Here is a 19,386-nt window from a genome sequence, read left to right as displayed (position 1 = left end):
TTATTTTAATTGTGAATTCTGTGAAGGCTTAAAGGCATAAAACTGACAGGTTTGTCTTGGGTTTCTGATTCCATTGTTGTTCCATCTGTTGAATCCCCAGGGAGGGAGGTAATAGAACAACACATGAAATGCTGATCTCTCTGGGGCACAGCTGTAGCATCTAAACCCCGGCAACTCTGCCAGGCCACTAGTGTGTAAACTTTTTCCAGATAAAGTCTGGTAAGAAAGCACACAGTGATTCCACGTAGCCAGTATTGTCACAGCAAGAGCTTAGAATATAAGAGCCTCTCACCAGACTGCACAGCTAAATTGCCACACTGCCCTAAGACTTGCAAGTTTAAGGTCCTTCAAACTGGCCTGGCCAGCTATTTCCCAGGACCCATTCACTTCTTCCAGACTGACCATATACTACCTCGGTTGAGTTATTCCCAAGCTGTCATCCTCATTATTCACCTAGTAAAAATCAATAATAATATCTTTACATTGCTTTCAGAGACCTTTCATATTTGCAATCTCCTTTGATCTTCTTCCATAATCCATAAAGTAGACGGAGCAGTTTTATGGTTGATGCTGTTTTATAGAAAAGGAACTGAGGATCAGAGAAGTCAAGTGATTTGCTCAAAGTCACACAGTTGGCAAATGAGAGAGCTGGGTCTGAAATTCTGTGCTTTCCAAAACTCCACCCTGTCACCACTAGCATGGGAGGAAGTAAGTAGTAGGCCATGCTTGTTTTGAATTAGAATGACTTTTCACTTACAACATAACAATTTCAGGGTTGCATACATTTTTTTTTTTTCTGTAGAACAGATATGTTTTTACAGTGACTTCCTAACTGTTGCCATGGAAGGGTACTGTTGTTACAAGGGCAAGAACAGTACCCTTCGTTTCTAAAGGAGGATGTTGCCAACATTTAAAGGACTGAACTTCATGGCCCTGGGATATCATTTTGTTGTTGTTGATGATGATGAGAAGGTTAACAAAGCAGAAGTCTGTTCATATCTCCACTTCCACTTCTAAGGAATTTCTGTCTTCATGGTGATTATCAGAGAAAGACCCAAGGCATTTATGATAAAACGTACCACCTCTGCTTTCAGCTGTGGCTACTGCATGCCGGTAGCATCATTAGAGTTAATAACATGCAAAATATTTGCATTAATGTCTTACACTCAGGGCTCGTTCAACGAGCACATTGGTGCTACGTGAGCAAGTTGACATGAATTTGGCAGTCCTAACCCTGTCCCCTTATGTGCCCTGCTGCCCCCCGCCCCAAATTCCCTCCCTGCCCTGTAAAAATGAGAAAAGCAATAACATAATACATCTGCAAATAAAAACAGCTGGGTAATGTATGTGAGGATTCCCATATTTCTGGAAGATCCCATCCTTCCAACAAGAAAATTAGGCAATTTGCTCCTAACTATATACAATTTAGTTAAAAGTAGAGCTAGTCAGTAGTTTGGCCATCAGCCTGGTGAGATGGACACAGCCCTGGACCCACTCGACTCCATTCCTGACTCAGCAACGGACATGCTAGGCTGCTGAGGGGAGTGACTGGCCTCTCCCTCTGTCCCCAAGTCATGTCACCTTGGCCTCTGGCTTCTCCATCTGTAGGCTGGGACAAATGCTCTTTTCCAGGCTTGAACAATGGGCCTGGGCATATGGAGCTTTGAGGGTCTTCAAAGAAAAGGCATTTGTAGACCCAAAGTGAAAGTGGTGTGCGAGTTGAACTTGTCAGGGCTCCTAACAAAACATGCATTAAAGCCTTCTTGACCCTCTTCCACTGCAGATGAACAGATGGCCCTGGGACAGGGCACCCCACAGTTTGTGAATGGTACCGTGCAATGCCAGGATGTTAATGGGAATGTTGAGAATAATGTAAATAAAGGAGATTTCAAAGGTGCCAGACGCTGTCTATGTGGCAGCCTTTTTAGCAGAGTGATAACAAGTACGCACTCTGGGGTTATTCAGACTGGGTTTGCGCAGCAGATTAACCAATCATGGGCTCTGTGACTCTGGGCAGTCTGTGTAACCCCTCAGTTTCTTCTGCCATGAAATGGGGATAATACTGGTACCCAGTTCATGGAGTTGTAAGAAAGAGTGCAATGTAGACCCCAACGTATAACGAGCACTTGATCAATAGTTGCTGTTACTGGTCTTACCACTAAACATCAGTACCTCTCAGATTTTCAAGGATGGCCTCCATATAAACCATTCTGTTAGCTGCTTACAATGATAATATGTAGCTTTTTTGCAGTGCTTCCTACATGCCAGACACTGTATGAAAGGCTTTACAGCTTATCCCATGTAATGCTCCCAATCATTCTATAAGTGCCACATTTCTCATCTCACAGATGAAGCAACTGAGGTTTAGTCAGGTTAACTAACTTTCCCAAGGTTACCTAGCTAGTGAGTGGTTACCAGAATTCAAACCCGGAGGTCTGCCTCCCCAAGCCTGTGTTCTCAGTCCCTCCACTGCCCTGTCTGCTGCTGCTTGTTTCCAGCTGTCGGGCCACAAGTCCTCACTTCTAATTCAAAAATACAAAGACTGTAGTGAAACAGATGTATGGAGTTTAAAATATTTTTGCGTGATCACAATACAAGGTCTGATTGGACAGAATTTATTGTCCCTGCTAACGAAGTAATTTGATTAAGCAAAGAGAAGAATGAAACGAAAACAAAAACAAGGACAAAACCCTTGGTCCACCATTTCCTTCCAACTAGGAATAAAAAGTAAAACAATAAAACATCTTTTCAACCCAAATTAGATAGGATATGCAGATCTCAGTAAACCAGAATTCTGGCGTAGGCAGACACAAGTTTGATCTCTATTCATGTAGAATTTTATTAGCTGCTGCTAACATGATGGCAGCAGTCTATTGTTGTCTATTTATATATAAACATCTCCATATGTTTTCAATAAAGAGCTAAGAAAACAAACCACCCACCGTCCATGACACCGTTTTTTCTCTCCTCATTTATGGAGTCATTGTCTAATCGTTAGCACATGGCCAAAGAGCTTGGAAAACAAAATGTCTCTGCACAAAGAAACAGGAATGAATAAGTCGGGTCACTGGGCTGTTAGAACTGCTGCTTCTCAGGAATGTGTGGTCACAAACATGTTCCTCACTGTGCCATCAGTCACTGGGGACATAGTGTAGATTTGAAAAGCTGATTATAGCTAGTGAAGGCAGAGCAGAGCCATGCTGGTTTCATTCAACCCACCTCAGCACACAAAACCAGATATCCATCCTCCTGGTTATAGGATGTAGGGAGAAACCTACTTCTAGAGATTGAATGCTTTATTAACCCTTCACTCTGCTCTCTTCATAAAGAGAAACATCTCTTTATTAGGAGCCATGGAAACTGTCCTTCACTGCCATGTAACGGACATAATGCGATGCAGAGAAATGCTCCTGGCTACCCTCCAGGTTGGGATTGCTGGATTAGTTAATATCTGCTCAGGGTTGAGGATTCATAACTTTGTCCTGTGCTAGAATCACATCCTATCACCTCTTTGCCTTTTTTCTTTTTTTTAAGCGTCAGCTTACGCTGCCAAAGAACAATTTGGTAACCATTAGCAATCCTTGGGAGCAATGCAAGATTAGAAAGTAGAACAATGTTTAAAATACATATTGCATGTTTTCAAATGCTTACTTCCTCATATAAACACAGCGATGATGTCTGTGTTCTCTGCTTTTATAAAATTCCAGATAATTCTTCTTCGGAAATATAGACCCAAGTTCAACATTTCCTTTCCTCCCAAATGCAGCTTCTTGTTTCAAAGCTTTTATTTTCTCATAACCTAGGTAACCTGTCTTTGGTTTTCAACTAAAATTGCAATCCCCAAAATCAACTGACGAGGAAAAGAGACTCCTAATTATTCGAATTAATCACGTAGCCTCCTCAGTTCAATCTTCAAAGAAGTAAACGGTTCCCGCCCACTCCGCCCCCGACACAGGGCAATCAGTCTCGGCACCATTTTCCCCGCTCCGGTAAATGTTAATATTTTACAGACGATGGTGGTGATGCTATTTGGTCAGGTGGTAGGCTCACAAACGAGTTCTCAAAAGGAAATCATCCTATGAGACCATGTGCTGAGTTGCTATAATCATCTTCTCCAGTGCTGCCAGTGACCCCGGAATTCCCATTTCAAAGGGTGTAACTGGAGCGGGGCTGCTTCACGGAGCTTTAGCTCAGATCCCTGTCATGATGGGATATAGGTAAAGAGGTTTCTCCCTGCTGTGCAAAACCAAGAATAGGTTTTACTTTCTGGTCAGGTCTACCCCGAGGTTCAGACTTTTATTTCTGGCAGTCTCCAGCATTCAGTTTGTTTTTTTTTTTTTTTGCGGTACGCGGGCCTCTCACTGTTGTGGCCTCTCCCGTTGCAGAGCACAGGCTCCGGACGCGCAGGCTCAGCGGCCATGGCTCACGGGCCCAGCCGCTCCGCGGCATGTGGGATCTTCCCGGACCGGGCCACGAACCCGCGTCCCCTGCATCGGCAGGCGGACTCCCAACCACTGCGCCACCAGGGAAGCCCCAGCATTCCGTTTTGAACAGCCCTGGAGACCCAGGGGAGGGCCAGGAAAGGGATGATGACGAGGTGGAGTGCCATAAGTTATTTTTGTTTGACAGCTAAGCTGGCTGTGGCCTGGGGGAACAGGCAGTCTTGGGTAAGTTACATTAGTACGAAAATCACAGACACCTATTGTGGTTTAGTCACCATGCTGCCGGGAGATGGGACCGAATAAATGGCTTCCGGAGATCCCTTTCCAGCCCTATCATTCTCTGCGTGTGCACAGAAGGTTTCTCTTGGGAGACAAACCTGTGTTTTCAGGCAATCCAATTTTCACAGCGTTGTTTGAAGCACTCTAGATCTCAGTGAATTCTCCTCTTGAGCTACTTAAGGTCCGTGGCTACCCCTTAAACTTATGGAAAACACACGATCCCTCTATAAATGTCACTATGGTAACAGTAGTGAGTCAGAAGGCTGAAAATATGGCATAAACCTAGGCTAAAAGAAATAATATACCTAGGCTAAATTTTATTTATATTATACAGGAGCTATGACTGTATTTACATTTCTTTTAGGAATAAAAACAATCCAATATCCAGGGTATTTGGTAGACAGACTTAAAAAATGGTTTACATGGCAGCTTGCTGTCAAGCTCAGCTTTTAATTTTATTCCTGCACGTTGAAGCAACATAATCAATAGTTGGAATCAGTGGGACTCAAAGTCTCCACAATTAAATTTTGATTCCTTTAACACAATATATTGCCCAAGTGTTTCATGTTACTAGTTTCTTATACATTTCAATAAGCAGTTGTAGAAGAGACATCTCCAATGCAGCTGGCTTTGTGAAAGCAGCTGTCTCTGCCTTTATCATTCTCTATCCCTCTCAACCTCCTCCGTCGCATGGTATCCCCCTGTCTCCTCTTGTACTCATCATGCTGCTATCAAAGTGTAAGAACTAAATTGTCTAAAAGAGGATCCCTTCCTTTGTTTGACCTTTCTTCTTTGACACTGTTGCATGCTTAATAAACATAAAGATATGTTTCTTGTTTTTGATGGTGGGGTCTTACCAGCCAGGACAGTGCTTTCTGGTTGACTTCTAATCAATCCCCTTCTCTTGACTGGGAAGACTACAGCAGCCTTAAATCCCTAGCCAAGGTCATAACTGAAAGGAGTTCCTCTTCTTATGAGCAGACAGCTTATTTCTTTTAAAAATATAGTACTTATTTTCTCGTCCTGCAAAAATAGGCTACTTTATAATCTGGAACTGAAATATTCACTCAATCCTAGGGCATATCATATTACAACACAATTAATCATTAATTCTCTTTATAGCCAGTAGACAGCACTTAGAGCATTTTTGGATTATGACAATATCCTCAAATGCTTTACTTGATCAAGCACTCTTTACTACTATTAGTAAAGATGCTAGACGCAGCTTTAGAAATCATTTTATTTCCTTAAACGTGCCTTCTTTCCTCTCAAAAGCACAAGAGTGGGTCTGAAACCTCATGAAAAACATGAGGAGCTTCAAGGCTCTGGTTCTACTCAAGGCTTCACGCTCTACCTCTCCCCTCGCCTTCCATTCCTAACACGCCACACCCCTATCCGAATAATATACTGCACTGTTGCGCTTTATTCTATATGTCTTTTATACCTACTTTGCTCTTGAAAGAATTCAAGGCTTCCTATAAGATACTAACACCGTATTTTAAAAGTATGGAAACTCTTGAGAACCAAGAAAATGCCATGAAGGCAGGGATCAAATCTGTGTGGACCTCTGCCATACCTGTAGCTTAAATAGCAAAGCTCAGCACATAGTGGGTACTCAAGAAATATCTGAGGAGAAAGAAAGTCACAGCTGGGAAAATCTGACATGACACCGTAACTGCAACTTGAAGATATAACAGTTCTAGCTCGTGCTACCAAGGTAAGAGGGAAGAACGATGTACTATGAAGCTCTCAGTATCTAGGAAAAGAAAGGATACCACCAGCTCCTTGAAAAAAGCAACAGTTTTTCCAGCATTCCATTCTAAGAGGAATTACCACATGGTTCTTTCTGTGAGGAACATTGAACATAATAAAGAACAGAGTCTCCAATAACAGTTTGATAAAAGAGGCAGAAATATCTTTCCTAACACTATTTCCTAAATATTGATCCTCAATTAAAGCCAAAAGCAAAATATTAAGTCATATTTCAGTAAAGATGTTTCTTTAGGAAGTAAACTGTATTTATTTAACAGTTATTGAGACAGAAGCCAAATAGGGGGACCGTACATTCCTGTTTGCCCTGGGCAGTCCCAATTTACATCCTTTGTCTTGGTATCATTATTACTGGTGCCTCCGTTTTCTATCCCACTCTCAAATATCAATTGTCTCTCATAGAATTTTTGTAGAAGTTAGCGAAAAATTCAAGATTGAGATCACTTAGCACTAAATTGTGAATATTTGATGGAGCTGAATTTGTCACTTGCTTACTCCTGCCAATACTTTCTTCCCTTGGCTTCTGGGACCGTAGACTCTCTGGTCTCCTCATGCATCACTGGATATGGCTTCTCATTTGTTGGCTGGTTTTCTCACTCTCCTGATCTTTAGATGTTGGGGTGGTCAAAAACAGTCAAAGGGTTTTCATTTCTCTATCCTCACCCAAGTACTTGAAATGCCCAAGTTCTTGCTCAGTTGAATTTCTAGACAGAATTCTTTTGAATTTCACCAAAAGAATGGAAGAAATGATCTTGGCCAGGTGCTCTCATCCAGCTTTATGGTTTTAAATAAACCTGGATTGTGATGAGCTCCAATTCACATTCTATGCCTCTCTCAAGTTCAGACTCATAATGAACAGCTACTCAGCATCTCTATTTAAAGGTCTAATCATGTATTAGTTTCCTATTGCTGCTGTAACAAATTACCGCAAATTTGGTGGCTTAAAACAACGTAAATTTATTCTCTTACGGTTCTGGATGTCGTAAGTCTGACATGAGTCTTATAGGGCTAAAATCAAGGTGTTGACAGGGCCGGTTCCTTCTGGAGGCTCTAAGGGGGAACCCATTTCCTTGCCATTTCCAGCTTTAGAAGCTTCCTCTATTCTTTGGCCCATGGCTCCTCATCTCATTGCCTTTTCTCCTCCTGCTTCTGTCATCACACGTGGCCTTCTTCTGCCTTTGCTGTTCTTGCCTCCCTCTTATAAGGAGGGCCCAATCCAGTAAACAGCAAATCCATTCTTCTAGTTGCTGAGTCTAAACATTTTGACTCCTCTCAAATTCTTGGCTTCTCTCTTGCTTTTACACCCCAAATGCAATCTATCAGCAAATCCTGTTGGCTTTATTTTCAAAATAGACCTGTTGTTCAACAACAACTCACCAGCTCCACTATTCTCACCCAGTTCGAGCCACTGTTGCCCCTCACCTAGAGTATTGCAATAGCTTCACAACCATTTCAACCCTTGCCACTCTTCAGTGTATTCCCTATACAGAAGCCAGAGTAACCCTGTTAAAAAAAAGTCTAAGTCAAATGATGCTACTCCTCTTCTGGAACCCTGCATGTGGCTTCTAGCTCACACAAGCTAACAGGCAAAGCCCTTATATTTGCCTACAAGGCCCGAGATGTAGATTGAGCCTGACCTTCCATAACTCCTCTGACCTCATCTCCTACTACTCTCCACTTCACTTTCATTGTTTCGGCCACCTTCAGTTCCTCAATAATGCTTGGGTTCTGAAGCTTATGAACTTGTTCCTTCCTCTGACTGTTACCCCGTTCCTCTGGATATTTCTCACTTCCTTTTGGGCTCTGCTGAATGTCCTCTTCTTGGGGAAGTCTTCCTGCCCACCTTATATAAAAGAAGACCCCCCCTTAACACTCCTGATAACACTCCCTAACCCCCTGATTATGCTTTCTTTTTCTCCGTTGTATAAACAATGAATGTTTATCTTTATTGTCTGTCTCTTCTTAGGATAGTGTTTGGTCCCTGATGGCAGAGACTTCTCTGCTGTGTTTACTACTTGTGATCGATTGTTTAATGGCTATAAATCCTTCCCTTCCCTGTATATATTCCCTTTTCCAATGTGAATTTGCCACTCCTTTCATCAAGAGGTGCAATCTCTTTCCCCACCCTCTGAATGTAGGCCAGCCCTGTGCCTTTATTTGACCAATAGACTCTGGCAGAAGCAACCACTTGCAACTTCAGAGCACGAACCAAAAGAAGCCTTACAGCTGCCACCTTGACCTTTTGCTGCCCTGAGACTGACGTGTAAAGAAGCCTGGGCTAGTTGAGGTACCACATGGGGAGAGCAGCCCAGATGACAGTCTGCCCCAGCTTCCATAAGTTGGGCCATCTTTGACCATCCATCCCAGCCAAGCTGTCACATGACCTCAGTGACCAGATAAAATGCAGGATACTCAGTTAAATTTGAAGTTTAGATGAACAATAAACACGTTTTTAGTATAAGTATGGCCTATGTGATATTTTGGAAGCATGTAGGCTCCCTGATGACAGGGAACTCCCTGAAACAACACCAAGAATATGTAACAGGGCTCAATAAATATTTGTTGAATGAGTGAATATTCTATATTATTGATTCAAAGAAGATTCATATGTTTATATGTAATTTGGATATGTGGGCAAGTTGGAATTTTATAATTAAAAAAATTAAAGAGTCTGGTTGTAATCTTGCCCATGTGTTGAATCATCCCTCCTCTGCTGACATGCGTTTAGGAGAATATCTATGAGCAGAGCCAAAAACATTCTCAAGAAGCACCTTAGGATCTGATGAAATGCCCAAGTACTTGCTCAGTTGAATTTCTAGACAGAATTCTTTTGAATTTCACCAAAAGAATGGAAGAAATGATCTTGGCCAGGAAGAATCTGGGGGCAAGAGTTACTAGTTATTTGGTGTTATGATTAAAGTGGCCTCAAGTTGTCTATAGAATATTGAATTGAACATCCAAGAAGGCTGAACAAAACCATTCCAATCAAATAAAATCAACTGACTTATTGAATGGAGTGGTGGTGCATCCAATCCCCTTAGGGGCTACAGTGGCCATGGGGGAAGGAGAGGAGAGATGGAGACTGAGTCAGGAGTAGGGAGAGAACAGCCCAGAGATAGTGACTCCCAATGAGTCCCATGAGGATGGGATGGAGGACACCTGTGGAGAATGTTAACCCTGGGAACCAGAGGATCTTATATCCCCTGGAGAGCAAAAATAGCAATGCCAGTGTTGAAAGTGCAGAAGCTGAGCTTCCACCGGACGGGAGGCAGAGGTGTCGAGAGAAGGAGAGTAGTGTTGTCGATATAGATGGAACATTTCTATGGAGAAAAGTCCATGACCATGGCTATCTTTAGACCTCTCCCCTAAACTCTAGTCTTTTTTTTTTTTTCCCAAGCTGCGTACTTGACCTCTCGACGTGGATGCCCAATATCTCAAACTTGACATGTCCAGAACTGAGCTCCTGACCCCCTCCTCACACCCCTCTACCCAACTCCTCCCATTCTACTTGCTCAGGCCTCAAACTGTGGGGTCACACTTGACTCTTTTCTTTCTCTCACACTGTATATACAATCCATCATCAGATCCTCTTGGCTCTTTCCTTAACATATATCTGGAGGCTGACAACTTTTCATCCACTGCTACCATCCTGGCACAAGTTACCATAATCTCTCACCTGGATTATTCAGCCTTGTTCGGTTCTAGTCCTCCTTCAGTCTATTCTCAAACCGGCTTCCAGAGCAATCGTTTTAGACTATTAATTCAGATCAGGTTAGTTCTCTGCTCAAAAGCCTCCAAGAGTTCTAATCTCACTCAGACAATGTGGCCCATGAGACCTGACATGATCTGGGCTCCTCTGTCCTGCTACTATCCCTTCCCTGCACCAGTTCAGGTACTCTGGCTTCCTCGCTGTTCCCAGAATGTCCCCTACACTCCATCAGCACCTACCCTAGAATGTTCTCTTCCAGATACCCACAGAGCTACTTCTTTATCTTCTTCAGACCTTTACTCAAACCCTTCTGCAGTGAAGTCTTTTTTGCCCCCCGCCAACAAAAATTCAAACACTCCCTCCACATATACCCTATCTGTGTCCCCTGTCTTGTTTTTCTCTTCAGCTGTTCTCATATCATTTTATTTGTTTATCCACATCATCAGCCTTGATGCACAAGAATGGAAGTAAGAGGAGGGCAGAGTTTAAAACAGTGCCTGGAACTTAGAAGGCCCTCAACAAACATGTGCTGGGTGAATGAACAAATACGTGTATGTATGTGTTTAAACACATATGTGTGTATGTATGCATGTATAAACCCTGTAAGCACACCTCTAGATGCTATTTTGGGTGACGGTGGTGGTGAAGATAACAACGATGAGATGGTTGCTAGTGCTGGTGGTAAAAGGCAACATCAGTTTTTCAGAATATGTCTTTTTTTAAAAAAATCTTCTCAAGAAAGCATAAGTTTCAACAGCTAAAGGTGAAAGCTGAATCTTTAGTGTATATTTTATAAAGCTTTTCAAATATACAAGTTTTTGCAACATCCATTATATGTGCTAAAAATAAATCCTTCCTAGAAGGCTGTATAAAGTGATAGCAATCAAAAATGCCCTTCAGTTACCTAAATACAAGTGAAACTTCTAAAATTCCTTCAATAGTGAAATACTAAGATACTCTTATTCTCAAAGCTGTGTGGCAAAAGGAGTCTCCTTTTCAGGTGAAAACAGTGCTGGAAGACATCCTTATGTAGCATCCCTATGTCATGGTCATGGTCATTTCTATCAGAGACGAGAAACCCTAATATGCAAGATTTGCCAAAATAAAATGGTCACCATTAACAGGAGGAGAAAGGATGAGCAATTAACAACTGAACTGCCAAGGGGTCATATACATCGATTTTTTCAAATATTAAATAATTTTGAAAAGAAACCTTAAGGTTTGTTACGCTAGAGTTAGTACAATGTGAGGCAAATAAGACGTGGTGTCATCACTAAGACTTAATTACAGAAACTAATACATGTATCCTGGGACTACTTAGAGCTTTAACAATGGCTTTGCATACTTTGTAAGCGTTAAAGCATTCAGACAAAATGAAGGAAAAATAATAAACAAATGAGGCAATTTAGCTTTGAGAAGAGTTAAGCTAATTTAATAGGTATAGTTTAGATAAAAAGAGGCTAAGGAATTAGAGCAGTCACAGAAAAAAATCCAAGTAGGTATGTATATTGAGATAGGGGAGGTGGAGGAAAACAATTTCCCTCATCTGAGAATATTAATAAGCAACAGCAGTAATCACCTAAAGGTAGAAGAGGAAAATGGCTACAGTAGCAAATAGCATCAAACACGTTGGAAATAATGATCGTTCTGAAAAGCCACCTGAGGACCACTTAGGGGAGACCAAACACTAGAAACGCTTGAGGCAAGTTGAACATAAAGCGTTAGTCAGGCACACAGACCTCACCCCAGATTTCTCTTTGGTTATCTGCAATCTTCATCAAGGGTATCATTAGTGTTTGAAGGAGATACAAGTGATTAGGGTAATAATCCTTACAGGGTCATCTGTCTCAGAGTGGAGTGGATGCTACGATGCCCACTTCAATGGTGATTGCCACTGGGAAGTTAGAGGAGGTGATGCACAGATGCTAATATCACTTGATACCCTTCTCGGCCATTAGGTGAAAAATATTAGGCAAGCTACTTAATACCCTGGGCCTCAGTTTATTCATTTGTAAGGTGGGGATAATAATAGTTATTTTGCCAGTTTATTCAAAGCAGGAGTTCTTAACTGGGCACCCCTTGGCGGTTCATAAATTTGGAGGCAGTCAGTGAACCTGAGTGGGAAAAAATTACACCTTTACTTTCAATATCCTCTAACCGAAATTTAGAATTTCCTTCAATTATGGATGTAAGTAACAAACCACAGTAGTATTAGCAGAACCTGTCACTTTGTCACCAATAGAAATCACAGATATTTTCAGATCATATTAGACTTACTGTAGAAATCTCAAAATAATCTTTATGTTCATCACTACTTTGAAATTACAGTAATAGATAATACTGCAAGATCTTATTATTTTATGCATTTAGAAAACATACCAATATCATGTATTTATTTAAAAAAATTTGATAACTGCATTTTAATAGAATTCCTATCCTTGTAATACTATGCATTTTATTTTATGCATTCAAAAATATTATTTGAGAAGATGTCCATGGGCTTTACCAGACTGCCAAAGTGGTGCATGGAACAAAACAATGGCCATGAACCTCTGTTGGGTAAGTGGTAGCTTCACCATTAAGGTGATGATGGTGATGATGATGATGGTGATCATTCCTCCTGTTATTATTATTATTAAACTCACTAGAATTCGTTTGCCCTGGACATCTGGACTGCAGTCTTGGTTCTGTAACATAACAGCTGAATGAATTTGGCAGGCCATTTAATCTCCCTGAGCTTCGTATCCTCTTCAACAAAGACCAATTTAACAGGGCTTTTCAGAGGATCATATGAATTTATTACGTGTATTCAAAGGTATATTGTACACCAAACTATTCAGTTCTCTTGAGACTTTTTACTGTTAGTGTCACCAATAAGAGTGCCTAATAAGTAAAACAGCCATATAAATGATCATCTGAACCGATGAGAGCTTTGAGAGTGAAAGATCAATAATTATGGCAGGACAATGGGTGGAAACTGGACTATCTAAGGTAAATCAGGAACCAAGAAGCTACTTAAATACTACTTTTCTGATTTTTTTTGTATCTCCTATTTCTGCCACTATAAAATTCAACAGATAAACACCAAATTTCCTTGATTATAAGAATCACATTTTTCTCCTATTTTAGCATTTTGGTAATTGGAATGCACCTTGTTATTGATACATTCCAGAAGATACTTGCCAAATTCCAGGCAAAGAAACAAATCGTGCCATATATTAGTTGTCACTGTCTGTCTGTGTACAAACGTCTTCAATACACAAATGGTCTCTGGGATTTCATTTTACACTTTGGTTAAGTTATTTGCATTGGTATCGATATAGATCACTAAATTTTAAATGTGAGCCCCTAATTTTGATTAAAATTCTTTATAAGTTTCTGTGTACACAGAAGACTGACTTTCACGTGTGAGGCAAAGCAATGAAAGGCAGTAGAAGTCGCCAGATGCTCAGACTAGACCCTAGAGTGTTCAGGGTTAGTGAAGACGGGTGTCACCAAACATGCGTCATGGAAGCCTCTACTCAGGTACTGAACAATTTGTCGAAAGCGTCCTTAGAATTTCAAAAGAAGCTGTATGACTTTTAGAAATATTAAAATTCTTTTAAAAGGAAAAAAACCCCAAAACTTAGCCCAACTGGAAATACAGAGGAAAGCCTATATTCAATATGCCTCATAATCATACTGTCAACCCTGAAGGTGCATCCTTAGCGACTCGTCAAAATAAGGAGCACAGGTTACACAAAGCGGCCTCTCACCCCGACGTGAGGCCTCACTGCTCAGGACCAAAAGGTATCCAGCGCCATCTTTAGACTCGGAGAGACTTTGATTCTGACTACAAAAGGGCGAGACATTGTACGTTGTTGTCAGTTTTTTAAAACTGTACATTTAATGTAGTCCTATTTTTCCTGAAAAGCTTTATTATTCCTAACTGCACTCCTTAAAACTGATAATCCTTAAATCAAAGAAATAGAGAATTGAATCTCTTCCAACCAATCCCACGAAGTCCCTCCTTAGTTTCCTCTCCTCTCTCTCAGGCTCCACCATTATTTTATAGCTTAAATCTGAGAATACAATATTTGACATGCTGTTGTTCTAGCTGAAGAGGTGTGAATGCCTGAGTTTTTGTTTTTGGAAACGTAAAAGGACATTTCTTCCACCACTATTCGTACATCAACTGCTCGAGCCATGTTTAAGAAGAGAGAGGAATAGTCCAGACTCTCGCAGCTGCTGGTGGCCGTACCTCTAGACATTCCTTGGGTTTCGCTGTCAGTAATAATTTACTCACATAAGTCTCACTACCCTACTTCAATGGTAAATATCTGCTAAAAGAAGGTAGTATTATACACATAAATAAGGAAGGCACTTTTTACTTAGAGTAGTCATGAGAAAAGTGAATTTCATCCCACTTGAAAATTTTAAGTGAAAGTCCACAATTGCTGGCTTTTATGAAGACCACATTAAACTATTACTTCACATGTGTCACTTCCATATAATGAACTAATTAGCTGGGAAGCTGTATTTGCATTCTCAATATTTTTGTACAATAGGAATGTCATTAATTAGGCGTTAACACAGTTTTAGAGAACTGAAGGTAGAAGCTTTGTATACAAGTGATTATTTTTTCCATCTTCATTTGCTCTATCCTTATCTTGGTGACTCAGAAAAAAGATGTTTAAATAGAGCCTTTCAGTGGAAGCCATCACTACTGTGTTCCATGTCAAGGTAATTGCCTTAAAGATGCGAAGATAAAAATCACATGGGCGGTCAGTATTTCTGCCAAGGTCTTGTGGAAGCCAATAGACTTAGAGTCTTAGGTTCCAATTATTTGTTACACTCTTGAATATGTCCTTCATTTTCCTTTTCCTTTCCATTTCTGTTGCATTAGACTTTGGCAGGCTGAACTACCCGAGAGAGGCAGCTTTTGATCACAGCCACCTTTCATTGAAGAAGAGCGAACACCAATCCATTCTGGCAGGTACAATTTTCCACATATTCAGAAAACAGTTTGCCAAGAGTAGTAACAAACTGAGTTCCCAATATGAAGAAAAGAACATATTAAAGGTATAATTTTTTTTAATCTCCCCACCAAGGAAAGAATAAATTAGAGTCCACTTTCTTAAATACAAACAAACAAACAATTACTTAGAAAATACCCCAAATTAGAAGAAAATTTCAGTGAAGATTTAAAAAAAAATTAATCATTGTAGCAGTATATAAAAAGTTAACTTCAGGGACAAATAAATATATTTTTACACTTTTCAGAGAAAGTGCAAATATAAAACATTGAGAATTATTGGTGACAGCTAATGTCTGCATGATTATACAATATCCCTTGGCCTTAAACTCCAAAATGTGGTAGAATATGATTCTGTGCTATATGTGTTTTAAACTAAGCACTTGGAAGTGACTTCTCCATTCATCCATTCGTGTGTTACTGTAGCCACCATGCCTGAATCAATTGGTGTGTATGTGCTTCAGACTATGACAAGCGGATAAATGTACATATCAATATAAATGTAGGTAAATCCTATGTGTAAGATAAGTATACAGAGAACTGCATGGTCAGAGGAGTCCTTATGGCTGAAGTCTAGAGACAGAAAAGCTAGGTTCAAGTTCAGGCTCTGTACCTCATATCTGTGCTGTGCAACTTTGGGTACATCTTTTTTTTAACCTCTCAAACCTCTTTTTTTTCCCCCAAATATGATATAAGTTAAGCAGTCCATGGCCTGGCAACTACCAGGGTCATGACTATTATCAATGTCTATGAAAAAGTATTCATATTTATAAATGATCATATAGATGCAAGAGATTACAATGACACCTTGTAAACAGTAAGAACATAGTACATATTTGTTTGGGAAATGGGAGCTTTCAAAATTCTTGATTGTTTCTTTTCTCTCTGTAAGTCCATCCAAAAAATTCTCTAGTATTGAATTTCCATATCTATTAAAAGGAAAAAAGTATTTTCCCTTACATGAAAAAAAAATGGACAATTTTCACAAAGCACTCTTCCCTCTGTTTACTATCACATTCTCTTCCCTTTGACCTTTCCTAATTCAAATGACAAAACAGCTTCATTGTCTCCCATTTGGCTCTTTGGGGGCGTGATAAAGTATTCCAGCACTTTGGAGGGGAAAATACTATCCAGTTATGCCAATGTCGGGGGGAAGGATGCGTGCTATACATTCTCCCGGGCCTTAGTTAATACCTGGAGAGTTTCCTGAAACACATTTACAAGTATTTAACACAGCATCACCTCTGTTTTCACAGGGATGAGTTTTATTAAATGAAACCATAGAAATTTATAAAAGCAAATTACACTCCTGTTTTAACTAGTAATGAAAATTCTGTCTAATCTCAAAATAACTCATGTTATGAAACCAGTTTAAACCTTTGTTGAAAGGCCTTGTTAAGCTTTTAAAATTCGAATTGTTGTTTATATATGTTTTGCTGTGTGGGGTACAAAAGCTCTTGAGAAATTGATTCTGAGAACTCTCCTTTAAGAGAACTCTGAAACCAAAGCAGTTTAGACAAACTGCTGGTTGTTCGGGGTAACCTCAGCTTCTAGAATGAATAATTGTAAATGCAGGACAACCATTTGATAAGAGGATGCAAGAGTGAGATCTTATGAAAGAAAATAAGGAATCAGAGTTCTAATCTTTTGGTTAGGAAAAAATTATGTCTTTATGTTTTTAACACAAATAGATGAGTCAGAAGGAATTATAGATGTGCCCTAATTGATAAGGAAGTTAGAAAACCCAGAGCAAGACTTTCTCTATCAGGGGACAAGTGGTATCTTTAAGACAGCACAGGACTTGGGTTAATACTTATAGGAATGGCCTGTTAGGATGAGTTCCAGAGAGAAAGACAAAGGCCTGTGGGCAATACTCAGGTTGCACTCTCAGCTGTGTCCCACAATTCTGCTTCTCAGTTCCCTGTTTGATCTTCAGCCCTAAAAGCAACATGGTTTTAGTTCTACCTATTGTCACTTCTAGACACTGCTCTCAGAGTACGAAGTAAACTCACCATCCAGTATCTGCTTTCTAGCATTGATGTTGCTGGCAGCCCTGCTAGTTTGACTCTGCCCATTCATCCCTCAAGCCATCATCGACAGACCATTCTTCAATGATTATGTATTATTCTAGCACAAGTACACAAAAACCACAGCAGCCAGAGTAGGGGGCAAACTTCCAGAAGGGCTACTGATTACCAAAAGACATGAGTTTCTCGAGGTCTCCTGGGAAGAGCCTCTCTCCCAGACAATAATGAAGATTTTAAAAAAGAAACATTGCAGGCAAAGCTACAGATAAAACTAGGATGTGGTTAAACAGTGAATGGCAACTGTTAAGGATTAGTAGAAAGTCGTCCAGATATATTAGAGTGTTCATTTCTTTAAAAGATGCTTCTACATGTGTACACTTTTTAAAAAAATGCCATGTAAAATATATTTTCAAATGTTATCACATGTAGTTATCTTAATAAAAGGTTCTGCTCTTGCTTTAGGAAATATTGAGGAAGTATGTTAACCCCTTCCTTCAATCAACTTACTATGCCTGTTGTGTGGCTCATCGGGCTAGAACTAAGGCTACAGACTGACCTGGTAATGGTGTGTTCTGTTGGCCAAATACCTAAGGGACAAAAACTGCAACCTCTTGACTGCTGAGCATACAAATAACAGTCATATTAAAATATAAATGTTAGGGGCTTCCCTGGTGGCGCAGTGGTTGAGAGTCCGCCTGCCGATGCAGGGGACACGGGTTCGTGCCCCGGTCCGGGAAGATCCCACATGCCGCGGAGCGGCTGGGCCCGTGAGCCATGGCCGCTGAGCCTGCGTGTCCGGAGCCTCTGCTCCTCACCGGGAGAGGCCGCAACAGTGAGAGGCCCACGTACAGCAAAAAAAAAAAAAAAAAAAAAAAAAAAAAAAAAAGATCTAAATGTTAGAGATAAGACACTTTAAATGTTAGAATACCATCATGTGCTACAAAGCTCTTCCACCAAAAGGTGTGATCATGAGATTGGAAAAGGCTTCAGAAGAAAGTTCTCTAAAAACTTCTTCCCAATAACAGGAATCATCATATTATGGCCAGCATGCCGATTCCGACCGCCTCTCCCTTCTCCACCTCTTCCTCCTCCTCTCCTCCCCCCGCTTCTCCTTCTCTGCCTTCTTCTCCTTCTCCTCCTTATATTTTATTGGGAAACAGCTCTGCTCATCTATTTAGTATTGTCTATGACAACTTTGGCACTACAATGACAATTGAGTAGAGAGATCATATGGCCTGAAAGCCTAAAATATTTACTACTTGGACCGTAAAGAAAGCTGGCCAACCCCTGCTTTTAGAAGACAAAGGGAAGACGACATTCCCAGGCAAATTAAAATAGTGCTGCTGGTTCAAAAGTGGTTTGCTGACTCTGTAACGTACTACGGCCCGAGTGCACGGGGATGAGACAATTTAGTCCCAAAGGCTCTTGTGATCCTAAGCATGACATCTCAGTTCAGATTTGTGTATCCTGGTGTGCCAATCTGATTTCCTTAGGAAGTTCATGCATTAAATACGCTATGGGTCCTTCCGGGTCAGATCACGACCTGGGTAGCAATAGGGAGGCACTGAGGCAGAAACTGCCTAGTAGGCAACCTCTAGTAAGCTGCTAAAATGGGCTGGATACAAACTGAAGTCCTTCAAGGTTTCACAAATGGAGAACAAAATGAGATAAGATGCCAGCCACAAGAACTCACAGTGAACCTGAGTGTTTTGGCACAATGTTCTCAGAACCAACTTTGAAATGCAGTTGGCTTCTTTGGGTTAGTGATGGTAGCAGAGAAGTCAGGATATGGTTCTTTACATGTATGGGCTAAAACTAATACCCAAGCCAACTTCACTGTGACCTGAAACCATAAGGCCTTATATGATAAATACTGTCCCACAACTGTAGTAGGCAAGGTCAAAGATGCCATTCTTGTTGTCACAGACAGTCTTCTTACTTTATTTCTTTTCTCTTATGTGGAAAAAAATAATAAAAACTTAGCGAAGACGGATCCCTTCTAAAGAGATAAAGGAAAGAGGTGAGTGAAAGCCTACTCATGTTCATTTGCAAGATGGCATAATGTGATGGTCCTAATGCCAAAGGGAACAGTTTGACAACTCTTCCCAGGCTGACGTAACATCTATATATAAATACCATACAGAA

General features: G+C 40.6%; 1 protein-coding gene across 2 annotated transcripts in view; it reads right to left on the bottom strand.

Moving 5' to 3' along the window:
* CPQ (carboxypeptidase Q) overlaps positions 1 to 19,386 on the bottom strand; it is a 463,292-nt gene that overhangs the window by 79,655 nt on the left and 364,251 nt on the right. The window lies entirely within an intron of this gene.

Source organism: Leucopleurus acutus, assembly GCF_964270905.1.
Source record: "Leucopleurus acutus genome assembly, chromosome: 17".
In the NCBI taxonomy this organism is placed as follows: domain Eukaryota; kingdom Metazoa; phylum Chordata; class Mammalia; order Artiodactyla; family Delphinidae; genus Leucopleurus; species Leucopleurus acutus.
Note: the sequence above shows the minus strand (reverse complement) of the source record. Positions and strands in the feature narration are given on the sequence as shown.